The sequence below is a fragment of the Ursus americanus genome, chromosome X (assembly GCF_024610735.1).
Source record: "Ursus americanus isolate L20-20 chromosome X, mUrsAme1.1.p, whole genome shotgun sequence".
NCBI lineage: Eukaryota > Metazoa > Chordata > Mammalia > Carnivora > Ursidae > Ursus > Ursus americanus.
Genome location: NC_142164.1, coordinates 41,869,838 through 41,886,203, shown reverse-complemented (window position 1 = coordinate 41,886,203; position 16,366 = coordinate 41,869,838). Strand labels below are relative to the sequence as shown.

Genomic DNA, 16,366 nt, shown 5'->3' with positions numbered 1-16,366 from the left:
TGCTGCTAATGACAAGATATTAAATCTGCTACTGGACATTTTAACATATATTATGATAAATCATATTTCCTTTAAACCTCACCCCCCTTGGGAATGACTCCTCAAATGTACATATTTCTCCAGGGCATGACATACTGGTTAAGTTTTCATAATTTAATGAAGTATGAAGGGACATTGGCAGATATTACTGAACCTGTCAGATTTAACTGCTTGTAAATTCAATTAGTCGGGGAAAAAACAGGTTTAGAGAATATATCAAAATTCAATTAGTCAGCAAATTGGGGTTGTTAGCCCACTCCTTGGGGGCAATCTATCAAAAGGGAAAGGATACTTGACACCTACGATCAACTAATTAAATGCATTAGGTCCCGATGGGTGGTTTTTAATATTCACCACCCCTTCAAATCTATTTGGCCAAGAAACTTGATATGAAAGAAAGAGTTCCAGTGGTAAGCATTATATAAATACGTGTACAGAATGACTAATTGAGGTATAGGCAGAAGGTGTTTTCTCACCCTCTTCTTTTAATAGATTGAAAGAGGCTGGCTCTAAATTTCTGATTCCTTTCAATAACCAATTTAGGTATTGCCAACAAGATCATTTTATTTTACACTAAATACTGTTTTATTAATTAACCTCGTTCATCATGAATCAAGGTGTTTATAGGTATTAACATATTATAATACTGCTCATTCCAGAATTGGACTTTTAGTGTGCTAATGATATTTCTTACACTTTTGGATGATGTTTAGAAGAATTATAACCTGGAGTAAATAAACCAGGGAATGTAAACATTGCATGGGGGTGTTCTTTCAAAGTAACTATGTTCTTTCTTTGCTGCATAAGTTGACTTTAACTAGATTTGTCATAGGCTTGCTATAATTGAACTGTTTCAAAGCTATATTTTTAATTTGGATTTCATCTCACAATAGTGCAAACATTAACAATATTGTTTGGCTTCCTGTAATCACTTGCCACCCTCCCACTATTTGGGCAAATGTTTATTTGGAAGCTTTTTAGTCCTTTATTCCTGAACAAAAAAGAATATGATAGTTCTCATTGTAAGACAGCAGTCAAGAATAAACAACTGATGAGGAATGGTCTGGATTAGTGTTTTCTGTTCTCAGCTCTACAAATATTCTTGCTTTCTGTTTGATTTTGGCAAAATCAGAGATTAAGGGATTGTTACCATCTGAGCAGGGAATTGGGATCATTGACCTTAAAATTACAATCAACCTCAATTAACCACTCCATACATTGTCTATGGCAAAATTTCTTTTTTTTTAAAGATTTTTATGTATTTGCAGAAGTATGTTCATAGCACCACTCTTCACAATAGCCAAAGGTAGAAAGAGCCCATCATCCATCAGTGAATGAATAGAAAGATAGATCCCATATCCATACAATAAAATATTATTTAGCTATAGAAAGCAATGAACATTGTACTGATCCATTCAATGTAGATGGACTGGACCTTGAAAATGTTATGCTAAGTAAAAGAAACCAGACATAAAAGGCCTCATACTATATGATCCATTTATATGAAAAATAAGCAAATCCTTGAAGAGAGAAACTATATTAGTAGTTGTCAGGGCCTGAGGTAAGGGGGAAATAGGGGAAAATGCTTAATGGCTGTGGGTTTTTGTTTTGGGAGTGATGGAAATGTTTTGGAACTAGACAGATGTAGTGGCAGCACAACATTGTGAAAATGCTAAATATTGCTGAATTGTTGACTTATTTATTTAATGTATTTGAATTATAGTTGACACACGATGTTACACTAGTTTCGGATATACAACATAATGACTCAATTAATTCTATATGTTATGCTGTGTTTACTACAGTGTAGCTAACATCTGTCACCATGCAGCGCTATTACAATACCATTCCACCACTGAGTATTTACCCAAAGAAAATGAAAACACTAATTTGAAAAGATATACGCATTCCTGTGTTTATTGCAGCATTATTTACAATAGCCAACATATGGAAGCAGCCCAAGTGTCCACTGATAGATGAAGTGGTTAAAGAAGATGCGAGGTATATATATGAATATTACTCAACCATAAAAAGGATACAATCTTGCCATTTGTGACAATATGGATGGATGTGGAGAGTATTATGCTAAGTGAATTGTTCACTTTAAAATGGATAATTTTATATGAATTTTATTTCGACAAATTTTATCTGTATCTATATCTTTTTATCTATGTATCTTATACTTTCTAAATTTATGTTTCAGACTCTTAATTTAAAAATCATGTACCTAAACTCTGATATTTCTCAAACACACCAGCACACATATACACATACCCTTTAAAACTGCTGACATTAAGTTGCATTTTATCTTCCTGTGATCCTCACTAAAGTTTGTGTGTGTGAGAGAGAGAGAGAGCGAGAGAGAGCACGCGAGAGAGAGCATATGTATAAGTGGGGTTGGGAATAGGCAGTTCAGGAGCATCTAATAGAAGAAAACTTCAGCCCCAAGATACTTTATAAAATCTGAGGGATACATTCAAAGTAACACCCTCCTATACCTTTCACGAATATAAGGAAATCTAAAACGATTAATATATGTATATGTGGAAAAATAAAGACAAATTTGGCAGAATAAGGTCAGTTCTAAGGATTTATTTTTGTGCTGAGAAATGAGATAGAGCACAGTGGTTAAGATAATGTCTGTTTTCAAAAAGCAAAAATGGAAATAAGAGGAAAATGTATAAGCAAGACTAAGGGCACTGACTTGGCCTGCTGAAAACAAAACAAAATAAAACAAAAGGGTTTTGGTGAATATTCTGCATTCCAACCATGTTTAATAGGAATTTATGAGGTGGGAGGAGAGATGCTAGGAGAGGGAGAAAGAGTAAATGTGGATGTGTTTATATTCAAATTAATCTCCAGAGAAAACATAGAATTCAAATTTCCACTTCAGTACTTCACTGTGAAAAATATTTTCTGAGGAACAGCGGAAGCATGCTAGGTGACTATTAGAGGGACCTATGGGATTGGTAGATGAATGAGCGACATCCTGCCAGCTTTGAATGTGTAGTAGGTTTATTTACAGGCTCCCCCTGCTTGGGCCATAGACTATAGTCTTACCAGAAAAAGAACTTGAATTTTGAGAAAGATTATCTTTGAAGGTATAAATAATAAAAACTGTTGAAAGATGGGCTCACAAGACCATATAGTGTGGTCACAAGTGAAGGAAGAGTAACCCAGAAAGTTACCCCTTCTTCCTAGGTTGTCATTACAGTTTGATTGTCCCTGGCAGTGTTATAAATCTACCTTTTCCCTGGGACAGCCTGCCATTTTTGTGAAGTGAGGACCAATTTAATTAGGGTTTATTTAATGGCTTGATAGGGTTGAGGGGCAAAGGTTTGCCACAGGGAATAAATTGATGACTAATGTATGTTTGCCTTCAAGGTTAGAAAAGAGAGATAATGGAGAGAAAAGAGTGAAGAGTTAAGACTAGGGTCTAAGTGAAATCTTGTGAGCTTCTGCAGATGATTCATTTCTGCTGGCTGGCATGTCCTTTAGACCTATATATCTCTAGGGACGAAAATGGGACAATTACTCCCTGCCTTTCTGAGGTATATATTTCCCTTTTATGTTCTTTTCAAATCCCTAGCCCTTAAATAAATATGCATCAAAGAAGGAGAGAAAATACAATACACATTTAACATAATAGGGGGCTGGGAGTAGACCAGTGATTTTTTTTTTATTCTCTCTGAATGAACATTAAAAATATCAGTATTTTGTTGTATCACTGAGAGCAATAAAACCCCAGTATTCCAGGTTTGTACTACCTATAATAAACTATAAATTTTGTTGACAAGTCTTTAGTCTCCTAGCATTTGTAGCAGCACCTCATCCATGGACATCTCTGTAAGTACCCTTCCTTCAACAGCTATTTTCATTTTCCACTGAGAATAGACAAGGAAAGGTAGACATTGGCTGAAGCAGGAGGCATTTTGGTAAGATAACTTATGTTAAAAAAGGAATTTTATTGGAAGGAAATTTTTACTTCCCCAGATCAATGATAAAGTCAAATTTCTTGCTGGTGGGGATGGGGATCACAAAGGTCGTTGGTTATTTCTGTGTGATTCCTGCAGAGATAGGCAAACTGGGCATAATTAATGTATACAAGAACTACAAGGAAATAAATTTGTTGTCAGGGAACTAAACAGCATAGGGTAAGCTGATATCTAAGGCCACATCAAAAGATCTCAGTCTGAGCCCATTCGTACAGTATTTTATTTTTATACCCTAGAGTGCAATGCTCATTTTTGGTTTCCACATCTCAAAAAATACATCAAAGAATGTCCAGAAAAAATTAGAATAAGCACATCTTCCACAAAATCCAGAGTTAGAGTCAAACCCACATCATGGGATTTTATTATTGTCAGTGATGTAACAGTATCCCAAGATTTTTTGTGTCATTTAGAAAAATCCAAGATGGCAGGGGGAGCTAAGATGGCAGCATAGTAGGAGGGCCCTAGGCTTGTCTTGTCCCTCAAACACAGATAACTATAAAATCATTATGAATACTTAAGAAATTGACCTGAGAACTGATAGAATAAACTGCACAACTGGAGAGAAAGAAGAGGCCACTTTGAGGAAAATAAGAAGTGTGGAGGTATGGTTTGGGAGAAAAATGGGTCATGGGTGCTGTGGAGGGAGCCCTGCTCATGAAGAAAAATGAGAGAGAGGAACACACAGGAGATTGCATGAGGAGAACACTTCCCCAAAGTCATTGGCTGGGAAAATGAGAGGGGCTGATTTTTATGAGTTTTTACAACCAGTGGGGCTCAAAGACTTCTAGAGTTTTAGAGGTCCACAGCATGGCTGGAGTAGAGCCCTGAGGGCACTGCCCTACTCCTGTACAGAAGGCAGGCAGGTTACCCGGGGCAGATAGTGCACTCTGAGGATTGCCTACGACACACGGGGAGAGACTGGACCCTCTTCTTGGAGCATATTTGTGAAAAGTGACATTTCCCTTTCCTGGGACCAAAGAGCTGGCAGGCACCATTTATCTCCCCTGCCCCTCAGCATAGGCACAGAGACACCTGCTGAGGGTGGCTAACCCATACGCTACACTGGCTGTTTAGCTTTCTTTTTTTTTTTTTTAAAGATTTATTTATTTATTTATTTATTTATTTATTTATTTATTGACAGAGAGAGAGACAGTCAGCGAGAGAGGGAACACAAGCAGGGGGAGTGGGAGAGGAAGAAGCAGGCCCATAGCGGAGGAGCCTGATGTGGGGCTCGATCCCGTAACGCCGGGATCACGCCATGAGCCGAAGGCAGACGCTTAACGACTGCACCACCCAGGCGCCCCAAAGCTTTCTTTGCTCCAAATCCCATGCCCCTGCACTCTGGTATGACTGTCCTTCTGGGTCAAACCTGTGTCAGTCCCAGTGTGGCAATACCCTTTCCTAGAGGACTAGTGCAGGCCCTCACCATACCAGGTCCCTGAAATTTGGAATTCTAAAAGTCAGCAGTCCTGGCTAGGGTAGAGCCCAAGGTGTGCTGCACTGCTCAAAGCAGGCAAGTGACCCAGAGACAGACAGTGTAAAATCAACAATCTGAAAAATGCCCATGATGCATGAAGGGAAATTATTCACTCCTCTTAAAGTGCTTCCGTGAGAGCAGCAAGCACGGACTCCCCTCTCCAGGGACAAAGAAGTGGGCTGGCACCATTTCCCTCCCCCACCCCCAATATAAACCAACTTCAGTAAATAGCATAGTGCCGACACTGACTGCCTAAACTGCTTACTCTAAGTCCTGACCTGCTGTGCTCCACTGGCATTGTTTTTTCTTGGGAAGTATGCATTAGGACCAGTACAGTGGGCCCTTCCCCCAGAAGACCAGCACAAACCCCTGCACACACCAGGTCTACTGATCATGTAGTTCTGCAAAGCTTTAGTTCTAGTGGAAATAGCATCAGGTCTCTTTTAACAGGCAGGCCAGAGCATACCTAGTTAAAGCTCACCACACTCTGGCTAAGGTCCAAACACTTCCCACCCCAGGCAAGGAGAAAAGCTGCAGAGAACTGACCTGAGGGATAGAGGAGCCAAACACAGCAGCAGAATGCATGCAACACACACCAGAGAAAATTCCTGAAGCACCAGGCCCTGGACATTATATGACCTCTTCTTCATAAAGCCATTACTCTCAAGAGCAAGAAACATAACAGGCTTTCATACACACAAAAGAAGACAGAGACCTAGACCAAATGCCAAGATAGAGGAATTCATCCCAAAAGAAAGAACAAGAAAAGTTCAGGGCCAGGGATCTAACCAAAAGGGATGTAAGTAATATGCCTGATCCCAAATTTAAAGCAACAATCATAAGGATACTAGCTAGGCTTGAGAAAACCATAGAAGACATCAATGAGACCCTCACTGCAGAGATAAGAGGTAAAAACCAATCAGGCCAAAGTGAAAAAATGTAATAACCAAGATGCAAAACCAACTTAATGTAATGACCACAAGGGTAGAAGAAACAGAGGAATGAATAAGTGATATAGAAGATAGAATTATGGAAAATGATGAAGTTGAACAAAAGGGAATAGAATTGTAGAAAATAATGAAGCTGAACAAAAGATGGAAAGAAAAACCTTGGATCACAGAAACAGACTTAGGGAACTCAGTGTCTCCATCAAACATAATAACATCCATAACATAGGAATTCCAGAAGAAGAAGAGAGAGAAAAGAGGGCAGAGGGTTTATTTGAGGAAATTATAGCTGAAAACTTCCATATTCTGGGGAAGGAAGCAGATATCCAATCCAAGAAGCACAGAGAACTCCCATCAAAATCAACAAAACCAAGCCAACACCAAGACATATTGTAGTTAAATTTGCAAAATATAAAGAAAAAATTCCAAATGCTGCAAGGCAAAAGAAGTTCCTAAATTATAAGGGAAGAACGATAAGGTTAGTACCAGATCTCTCCACAGAAATTTGGCAAGCCAGAAGTCAGTGGTATGATATATTCAAAGTGCTGAATAGGAAAAATCTGCAGCCAAGAATACTCTATCCAGCAAGGCTATCATTCAGAATAGAAGGAGATATAAGAGTTTCCCAAACAAAAACTAAGGGAGTTCATGACCACTAAACCAGCCCTGCAAAAAATATTAAAGGGGACACATTACGTGGGAAAGAAAGACCAAAAGTGACAAAGACTAAAAAGGAACAGAGAAAATCTCCAGAAGCAGCAACAAAACAAGTAATAAAATGGCACTAAATACATTTTTATCAATAATTACTATGAATATAAATGGACTAAACAACCCAGTCAAAAGACATAGGGTGTTGGGATGGATAAAAAACAAGACCCATATGTATACTGCCTACAAGAGACTCATTTTAACTTAAAGACAACTGCAGATTGAAAGTGAGGGGTGGAGAATATTTATCATGCAAATGGCTGTCAAAAGAAAGCTGGAGTAGCCATACTTATATAAGACAAACTAGATTTTAAACCAAAGACTGTAACAAGAGATGATGGTCATTATATCATTATTAAGGGGTCTATCCACCAAGAAGATCTAACAATTATAAATATTTATGCTGCTAACTTGGGAGCACCTAAATATTTAATATATAGATTGATTAATAACAAATATAATGAAAATAACTGATAATAATACAATAATAGTAGGAGATGACACTACAGTTTGACACACTGAACCAGATGGTCTTAGTAGATATATTCAGAACATTTGATCTTGAAGCAGCAGAATACATATTCTTTTTGATTGCACATGGAACATTCTCCAGAGTAGATCACATATTAGGTCACAAGTCAGGCCTCAACTAGTACAAAATGATTGAGATCATACCATGCATATTTTCAGACCACAATGCTATGAAACTTGAAGTCAACCACAAGAAAAACTTTGGAAAGATCACAAATATATGAAGGTTAAAGAACATGCTCCTAAAGAATGAATGGGTCAACCAGGATATTAAAGAAGAAATAAAAAAATACATGGCAGCAAATGAAAACAAAAACACGACAGTCCAAAACCTTTGGGATGCAACAGTGGCAGTCCTAAGAGGGAAGTATATCGCAATACAGGCCTACCTCAAGAAGTAAGAAAAGTCTCAAATACACAACCTAGCAGTATACCTAAAGGAGCTAGAAAAGGAACAGCAAATAAAGCCTAAAGCCAGCAGAAGATGGGAAATAATAAAGATTAGAACAGAAATAAATTATATAGAAACAAACAAAAAACCCAGTAGAACAGATCAACAAAAGTAGGAAGTGGTTCTTTGAAAGAATTAATAAAATTGATAAGCCTCTAGCCAGACTTATCAAAAAGAAAAGAGAGATGACCCAAATAAATAAAATCATGAATGAAAGAGGAGAGATCACAACCAACACCATAGAAATCCAAACAATTATAAGAGACTACTATGAAAAATTATATGCCAACAAGCTGGGCAACCTGGACAAATGGACAAATTCCTAGAAATATACAAATCACCAAAACTGAAACAGGAAGAAATAGAAAATTTGAACAGACTCATAACCAGCAAAGAAATTCAATCAGTAATCAAAAATCTCCCAACAAACAAAAGTCTAGGACCAGATGGCTTCCCAGTGGAATTGTACCAGCCATTTAAAAAAGAGTTAATACCTGTTCTTCTGAAGCTGTTCCAAAAAACAGAAATGGAAGGAAAACTTCCAAACTCATTCTACAAGGCCAGCATTACCTAATTCCAAAACCAGACAAAGACCCACTGAAAAGGAGAACTACAGGCCAATATCCCTGATGAATATAAGTGAAAAAATTCTCAACAACATACTAGCTAATTGAATCAACAGTGTATTAAAAGAATTTTTCACCATGATAGAGCAGGAGTTATTCCTGGGCTGCAAGACTGGTTTAATATTCACAAAACAATCAACATGTTACACCACCTTAATAGAAGAAAGGATAAGAACCATATGATCCTGTCAATAGATGCAGAAAAAGCATTTGACAAAATACAACATCCATTCTTAATGAAAACCCTCGACAAAGTAGAGATAGTTAGAACATACTTCAACATCATAAAGGCGATATATGAAAGACCCATAGCTAATATCATCCTCAATGGGGGAAAACTGAAAGCTTTTCCTCTATGTTCAGGAACCAGACTGGGATGTCCATTCTCACCATTACTATTTTTTTAAAGATTTTATTTATTTATTTGACAGAGACAGCCAGCGAGAGAGGGAACACAAGCAGGGGGAGTGGGAGAGGAAGAAGCAGGCTCATAGCGGAGGAGCCTGATGTGGGGCTCAATCCCAGAACGCTGGGATCACGCCCTGAGCCGAAGGCAGACGCTTAACCGCTGTGCCACCCAGGCGCCCCACTCACCATTACTATTTAACATGGTACTGGAAGTCTTAGTCTCAGCAATCAGACAACAACCACCTAAATAAATAAATAATAAATAAATAAATAAATGGCATCCAAATCTGCGAGGAAGGAGTCTAACTTTCACTAATTGCAGATGACATGATACTCCCATGTAAAAAACCTGAAAGACTCCACCAAAAAATTGCTAGAACTAATACATGAATTCAGCAAAGTTGCAGGATATAAAACCAATGTACAGAAATGTGTTGCATTTCCATACACCAATAATGAAGCAGCAGAAAAAGAAACCAAGGAATCAGTCCCATTCACAGTTGCACCAAAACAATAAAATAGCTAGGAATAAAGCTAACCAAAGTGGTAAAAGATCTGTACTCTGAAAACTATAGAACACTGATAAAATAAATTCAAGAGGACACAAAGAAATGGAAAAACATTCCATGCTCATGGATTGGAAGAATAAACAACGCTAAAATGTCTATACTACCCAAAGCAATCTACACATTTAATGCAATGCCCTTCAACATACCACCAGCATTTTTCACAGAGCAAGAACAAAGATTCCTAAAATTTGTATGGAACCACAAAAGACCCTGAATAGCCAAAGTAATGCTGAAAAAGGAAACGAAAGCTGGAGGCATTATGATTCCAGACTTCAAGCTATATTACAAAGCTGTAATTATCAAGACAGTATTGTACTGGCACAAAACCAGACACATAGATCAATGGAACAGAATAGAAAATTCAGAAATGGAACAACTCTATGTTCAACTAATCTTCAGCAAAAGACGAAGGAATATCCAACGGGAAAAAGACAGTCTCCTCAACAAATGGTGTTAAGAAAACTGGACAACAACATGCAGAAGAATGAAACTGGACCACTTTCTTACACCATACACAAAAATAAATTCAAAATGAATGAAAGACCTAAATGTGAGATAGGAAAGCATCAAAGCCCTAGAGGAGAACACAGGCAGCAACTTCTTACTAGACACGTTGCCAGAGGTAGGGGAAATAAAAACAAAAATTGAACTATTGGGTCTTCATCAAGACTGAAACTACTGCACAGCAAAGGAAACAATCAACAAAACTAAAAGGCTGCCTATGGAATAGGAGAAGATATTTGCAAATGATATATCTGATAAAGGGTTAGTATTGAAAATCTATAAAGAACTTACCAAACTCAACACCCAAAAACAACCTAGTTAAGAAATGGGCAGAAGACATGAATAGACATTTGTCCAAAGAAGATATCCAGATGGCTAACAGATATATGAAAAAATGCTCAACATCTCTTATCATCAGGCAAATACAAATCAAAACCATGATGAAATACCACCTCACACCTCTTAGAATGGCTAAAATTAACAACACAGGAAACAACTGATTTTGGCGAGGATGCAGAGAAAGGGTAAACTTTTTGCACTGTTGGTAGGAATGCAAACTGGCAACCACTCTGGAAAACAGTGTGGAGGGTCCTCAGAACAGTAAAAACAGAACTACTCTAAGATGCAGCAATTGCACTACTCGCTATTTTCCCGAAGGATACAAAAATACTCTTTTGAAGGGGGACATGCACCCTGATGTTCATAGTAGCATTATGAACAATAGCCAAACTATGGAAAGAGCCCAAATGTCCATCAACTGATTAACAGATAAAGCAGAAGTGGGATATATATACACAAAAGAATATAATTCAGCCATCAAAAAGAATGAAATCTTGACATTTGCAATAACATGGATGGAGCTAGAGAGTATAATGCTCAGTGAAATAAGACAGAGAAAGACAAACACCATATGTAGAATTTAAGAAACAAAACAGATGAACATATGGGAAAGAGGGAAAAAAGAGAGAGGGAAACAAACCGTAAGTGACTCTTAATAGAGTACAAACTGAGGTTTGATGAAGGGAGGTGGGTGGGAGATGGGCTAAATGGTGATGTGTATTAAGGAGGGCATTTGTTAAGATGAGCACTGAGTGTTGTAAGTGATGAATCACTAAACTCTACTCCCGAAGCCAATATTACACTATATGTTAACTGAATTTAAATAAAAATTTGAAAAATAAGGTGTTAAAAGACACATCTTTTATCTCAACAACTTTAAGGCAAACAAGAAGACATATTCCTTCATAAAATGAGAAATCAATTCCAAATCAATTCTCAGCTACAAGCTGAGAACATACCCTCAAAAAACAAGTTTATATTAGTTTAAGACTGGTCTGTATAAATGATGAAGGAAAATGAAGATGTTTTCTAGACATTCTTAAACTTTGAGATTAGTAGCAGAGAGAACAGTTTTTTTTTATACCTTATATACTATGCCCCTCTATAACTCATGTGGCAAGGTTTGTGTTTTTTTTTTAAATCTACTTTTTCTGCCTTCCGTACCTGCTTGTGCATAGCCTCCAAACAGGGCAGTTTTAGAATGCTCTTACCCTAACTGCCTAGTTAACTGGGAAGAACTTAAAAGTTTGCATAGAAATATAACAGAGTAGAGTAGCTATGCAAGGACATGACAGAAAAACTATATAATTTTACAAATATACTTCTTTAAAAGTTGGAAACTCATTCCTGGTAGAAGTTATTGACCAGAATACTGCAGTTATGAAAATCTGGATTTTCATAAAGATAGGTTTGAAATTCAGCCATGTATTTCGATAAACATGATATGTAGGAACTGGGGTACCTTTTCATTCCTGGTTGTTCTCTTGTTCTCTCTAGATAACATACAAAGCACAATATCTTGCTCTAAGAGCCAGTCTTACCTGGGTTCTGGTAATGGCATTTCCTTGCTTTGCTCATAATGCCTTGTCCAGTGTCTTGTCAGCATCAGTACTACCTTTTTCTGATCCTGGTAAAGGGGATGATTGTTCATAACAGAGGTCAGAAAGCATTTTATATAAAGGGCCAAATAGTAAATACTTTAGATTTGTAGACCATACAGTTTCTATTACAACTATTCACCTCTGCCATTATAGCACAAAAATGGCCATGGATAATATGTAAACAAATGAGCTTAACTATATTCCAAGAAAACATTGCTTATGAACACAAAATTTGAATTTCATATCATTTTCATGTGTCATGAAATATTCTTCTTTTAATTTTTCTAGGTTGTTTATTTTTATTTTTATTATGTTATGTTAGTCACCATATAGTACTTCATTAGTTTTTGATGTAGTGTTCCATGAGTCATTGTCTGTGTATAACACCCAGTGCTCCTTGCAATACGTGCCCTCCTTTAAAATATGAAAAACATCCTTACCTCATGGGTTATACAAAAATACGGAGCGGGCTGGGTTTGGTCTATAGGCATAGTTTGCAGTCACCAAGTTTATGATGTGATTATCAAGAGGAAGGAAGGATTTATGTTTTGACTTTGCTCAACTTTCTTTACTTGTAGCTCTTCTCTCTTTTTAAGTAGTAGCCTTATTTTGTGCTAGTATGTTTCTTCAGTTAAGGAGTTTCAATTTAAAAGACCCAGAGGAGAACATTTCTGCTTTGTCTCTCATTATATTACTTTTACACAGTTTATGTTTGGAAACCATGTAGTAAAGCAGATCAAATATTTTCTTCATGCATTGTTTTATGGTAAAAGCCTACAGGTAGCATCACATGGTATGAGTATCAGCAAACAGTAAATCCTAAATGTATGTGCACAGGACATGCATAGAGAACAGTAGAATCTGACAAATGAGTGGATTGTATTGCAAGAAAAAGCATATATAGTAATATAATGCATAGGATGTATTCTAATGACATATTTTGTTGCCAAAAGGCTTATTACTATTGATTACAAAAATATAATTGTTAAGTTTAATGATAGTGTTAATAATAATTAAAGAGAAGGTAAATGACAGGGAAGCCTCTGAGAATGTAGATTCTTTCTTTACCATGCTACAGTAGAATGGTCATCCCCTTCTCAGTTTGGTAGCCAGCCAGTATGAACAGGTACAAGCATACCAGTTACTCATAGCTGACATCCATTTTGATTGGGCCAGTGCCCATTCTGATTGGTCAGTGCCTATGATCTACCCTTGGACTTAAATGTGTGTTAATTAGAACTACTAGATTGAGTCTTGGAAAGGAGCATAAAAACAAAGCTAAAGTGTGTAGTGTCATCAACCAGTTATAGAAGCAATAAAAAATCAATATGACTAATTTCTAGTAGTATGGAGGATAAAATACAATTATGTCAAATTTTCAGAAATGTTGAAAATAAACATCTTATTATTATCCCCTAGAAATCCTGATAAAATATAACGTCTTATAATCAAGCAAGAAATTCCAACTTGCCAGAAAAAAAATAAAGAAAACCTGTAACTGCCAGGGGTAGGGTGCAGTGTGGTTAGACTGTGTAAACTAGAAATATGGTTTTATTGGCCATGTTGCAAAGAAGATGAGGCCTTGAGTCCTTGCAAAGTGAGGTTTTAGTATTATAGACCCCTGAGGATAGCTGGTAACTTTGAATTTATGACCTTTAGTAAAAAAGTGAACAAAGAAAAAAATCCTACCCACAGAGAAGAAACTTGCTCTTTGCCTGAAATATAGTTGGAAAAATAATCTCTCACAAACATTTATAACCAATGGCTTAAAATTCTCCCCAAACCTAGAAAGTAACATAAAAATTGGTTCTGAGCTGGTGGTTCCCCTGGGATTCTAGGTAGAGGCAAAATGAAAACACCTCTTAAGGAACATGCAATACAGGCTCTAAGAAATTCTTAGAGAAAAATAATAGTCCTTTAAAATGTGAATTTGTAATAAAATATTACCAAACGTGTGAGGAAATGGCCCATCATAATGTAAGTCTGTAGGCATAACGAACAACAGGATTATATCCCCAAGAAATAAAGGCAGTAGAATAAGGATATAAGAAAGAATTAAAACCTCAAAACCCTAAAAATTGAATAAGAGACTATAAAAACATGACTGGTAGATTTACAAAACCAGAAAATAAACTTTAATAATAAAAATTATCATTTGTAGACTCATCATCAGATGGTATAAACCTAGAGAGATGTTCAGTGAGCTGTTAAATGGGCTGAGGCAATCACTCATAATGCAGCAGAGAGGAGTAAAGGGATTACAAAATATGAGAAGATAAGAGACATGAGAATGAGAAGATTCAACATATATCTAAAAGGGTCTGTAAAAAAGAATAATTAGAAAACATGGAGGAGAAGCAATATTCAAAAAGATAATGGCTAATCATTTTTCAAAACTGAAGAAAGACATGATGCAGATTTAAGAAACTCAGCAAGCATCAAGCAGGATAAGTAAAAAAAAAGAACTCTACAGGTAGTCATCTCATAATGAAATGGAGAACCCCAAAGGAAAATAGAAAATGTTAAAATCCACCAAAAAGAAAAGACAGATTACCTATAAAGGAGCAGCAGACAGACCAACTACAAGCTTCAGAACAAAAATAACTGAGGCCAAAAGAGAAAGGGGTAGAATCTTCCAAGTGCTAAGGAAAATATTTATTTAGAACTTCTATACTCAGTGAATATCATAAAAGAGTGCAGATAAAAGAAATGCAAATTTAGCTTAAGACTAAGTGCATTTACTAGATACTTAGTGACAGAACTCAAAAAAAACATATACCAGAAGAAAAAAAATTGAATCCAGAAAGAAGTAAGATGCATGAAGCAAGTGTGATCAATGAATTGGTAAATATAGGTAAGTATAAATAACTGCTGATTAAATAAAACAATATTCATGATTAAATGATAAATTATAAGATTAGATATTATGGGTTTAGTTGCGTGTCCCCCTCCATGAAATATATGTGTTTAGGTCCTAATTCTTTGTACCTCAGAATGTGACCTCATTGGAAATAGGGTTGTTGTAGATGTAACTTGTTAAGATGAGGTCATACTGGAATAGGGTGGGCCCCTAATATAATATGAGTGGTGTCTTTATAAAAAGGAGAAATTTGGACACACACAAACACTTCATTATGTGAAGAATGGAGTTATGCTGCCATAGCCAAGGAAATACCAGAAGTTAAGAGCAAGGTCTGGACACAGATTCTCCCTGGTGCCTTCAGAACTATAGTCTTGCAATACCTTGATCTTAGACTTCTGGCCTCCAGAACTGTGATATAAATTCCTATTGTTTAAGCCACTCAGTTTGTGGTCTTTGTTATGGCAACCCTAGTACACTGATATAAATTATAAAATAGATTAAAAAACACTTGAAAACAGTAATAGTAGATATAAGTATATAATAATAATAATAATAATAATAATAATAATAGATAAGTTAATCAGAACTGCATTTTTATGTCTCTTGTATTATAGCCTGAGAGGAAGAGTAGAAATATTGATCAATTTTAGAGTTTAAATCAAATATTCTTGTTAAAATTTAAGGATAATCAACAAAATATTTTAAATTGAATGTTTATAGCCAAACCAGTAGAGGAGGACAAAAGGAAATTGTAAAATCTTCATAAACTCAATATGAAGGAGGAAGGGGGAGAAAAGAAACAAAGAAAAAGCAAGGTAAATAGAAAACAATAAAATGGTATATAAATAAATTCAAGTATATAATTAAGTACAATAAATGTGAAAGAACTGAGCCCATCTATTAAGGACATAGAAGCTCATACTGAAAAAAATTATATGTTAAAGAGAAGGGATGAATGTAAAACGTAACACAGAATTGAAAATAGGTAAAAAAAGACAGTTGTGGCAAACAGTAACTAAATGAAAATTGGCAGTGCATGGTGATATAAGAAAAATCATTCCCTATGCTGTACTTTTCATTGTGAGCATTGAGTAATGTATAGAATTGTTGTCAATACGTTGTACACCTGAAAGTACTATAGCATTGTATGTCAATTATATTTCAAAAAATAATAGAAAGGAAAGAAAAACTAAGGCAAAAAGCAATTTTAGTGATAAGAAGGGTCACCTTTCAATGATACAGAACAAAACTCACTATGAAGATAAATATTGAAATAACCTAGCCTCAAATATATAAAGCAAGATT

The 16,366-nt window shown here is 36.1% G+C and overlaps 1 protein-coding gene and 1 long non-coding RNA gene across 4 annotated transcripts in view; one reads left to right on the top strand and one right to left on the bottom strand.

Moving 5' to 3' along the window:
* The window catches only part of IL1RAPL2 (interleukin 1 receptor accessory protein like 2), a 1,151,831-nt gene that overhangs the window by 127,677 nt on the left and 1,007,788 nt on the right, over positions 1-16,366 (top strand). The window lies entirely within an intron of this gene.
* LOC148106896 (uncharacterized) overlaps positions 1-16,366 on the bottom strand; it is a 120,581-nt gene that overhangs the window by 84,794 nt on the left and 19,421 nt on the right. For all 3 annotated transcript variants that reach the window (XR_015723253.1, XR_015723254.1, XR_015723255.1), the window contains exon 2: positions 12,139-12,224. This is a non-coding gene — a long non-coding RNA (uncharacterized LOC148106896). The remainder of the gene's footprint in view (positions 1-12,138; positions 12,225-16,366) is intronic.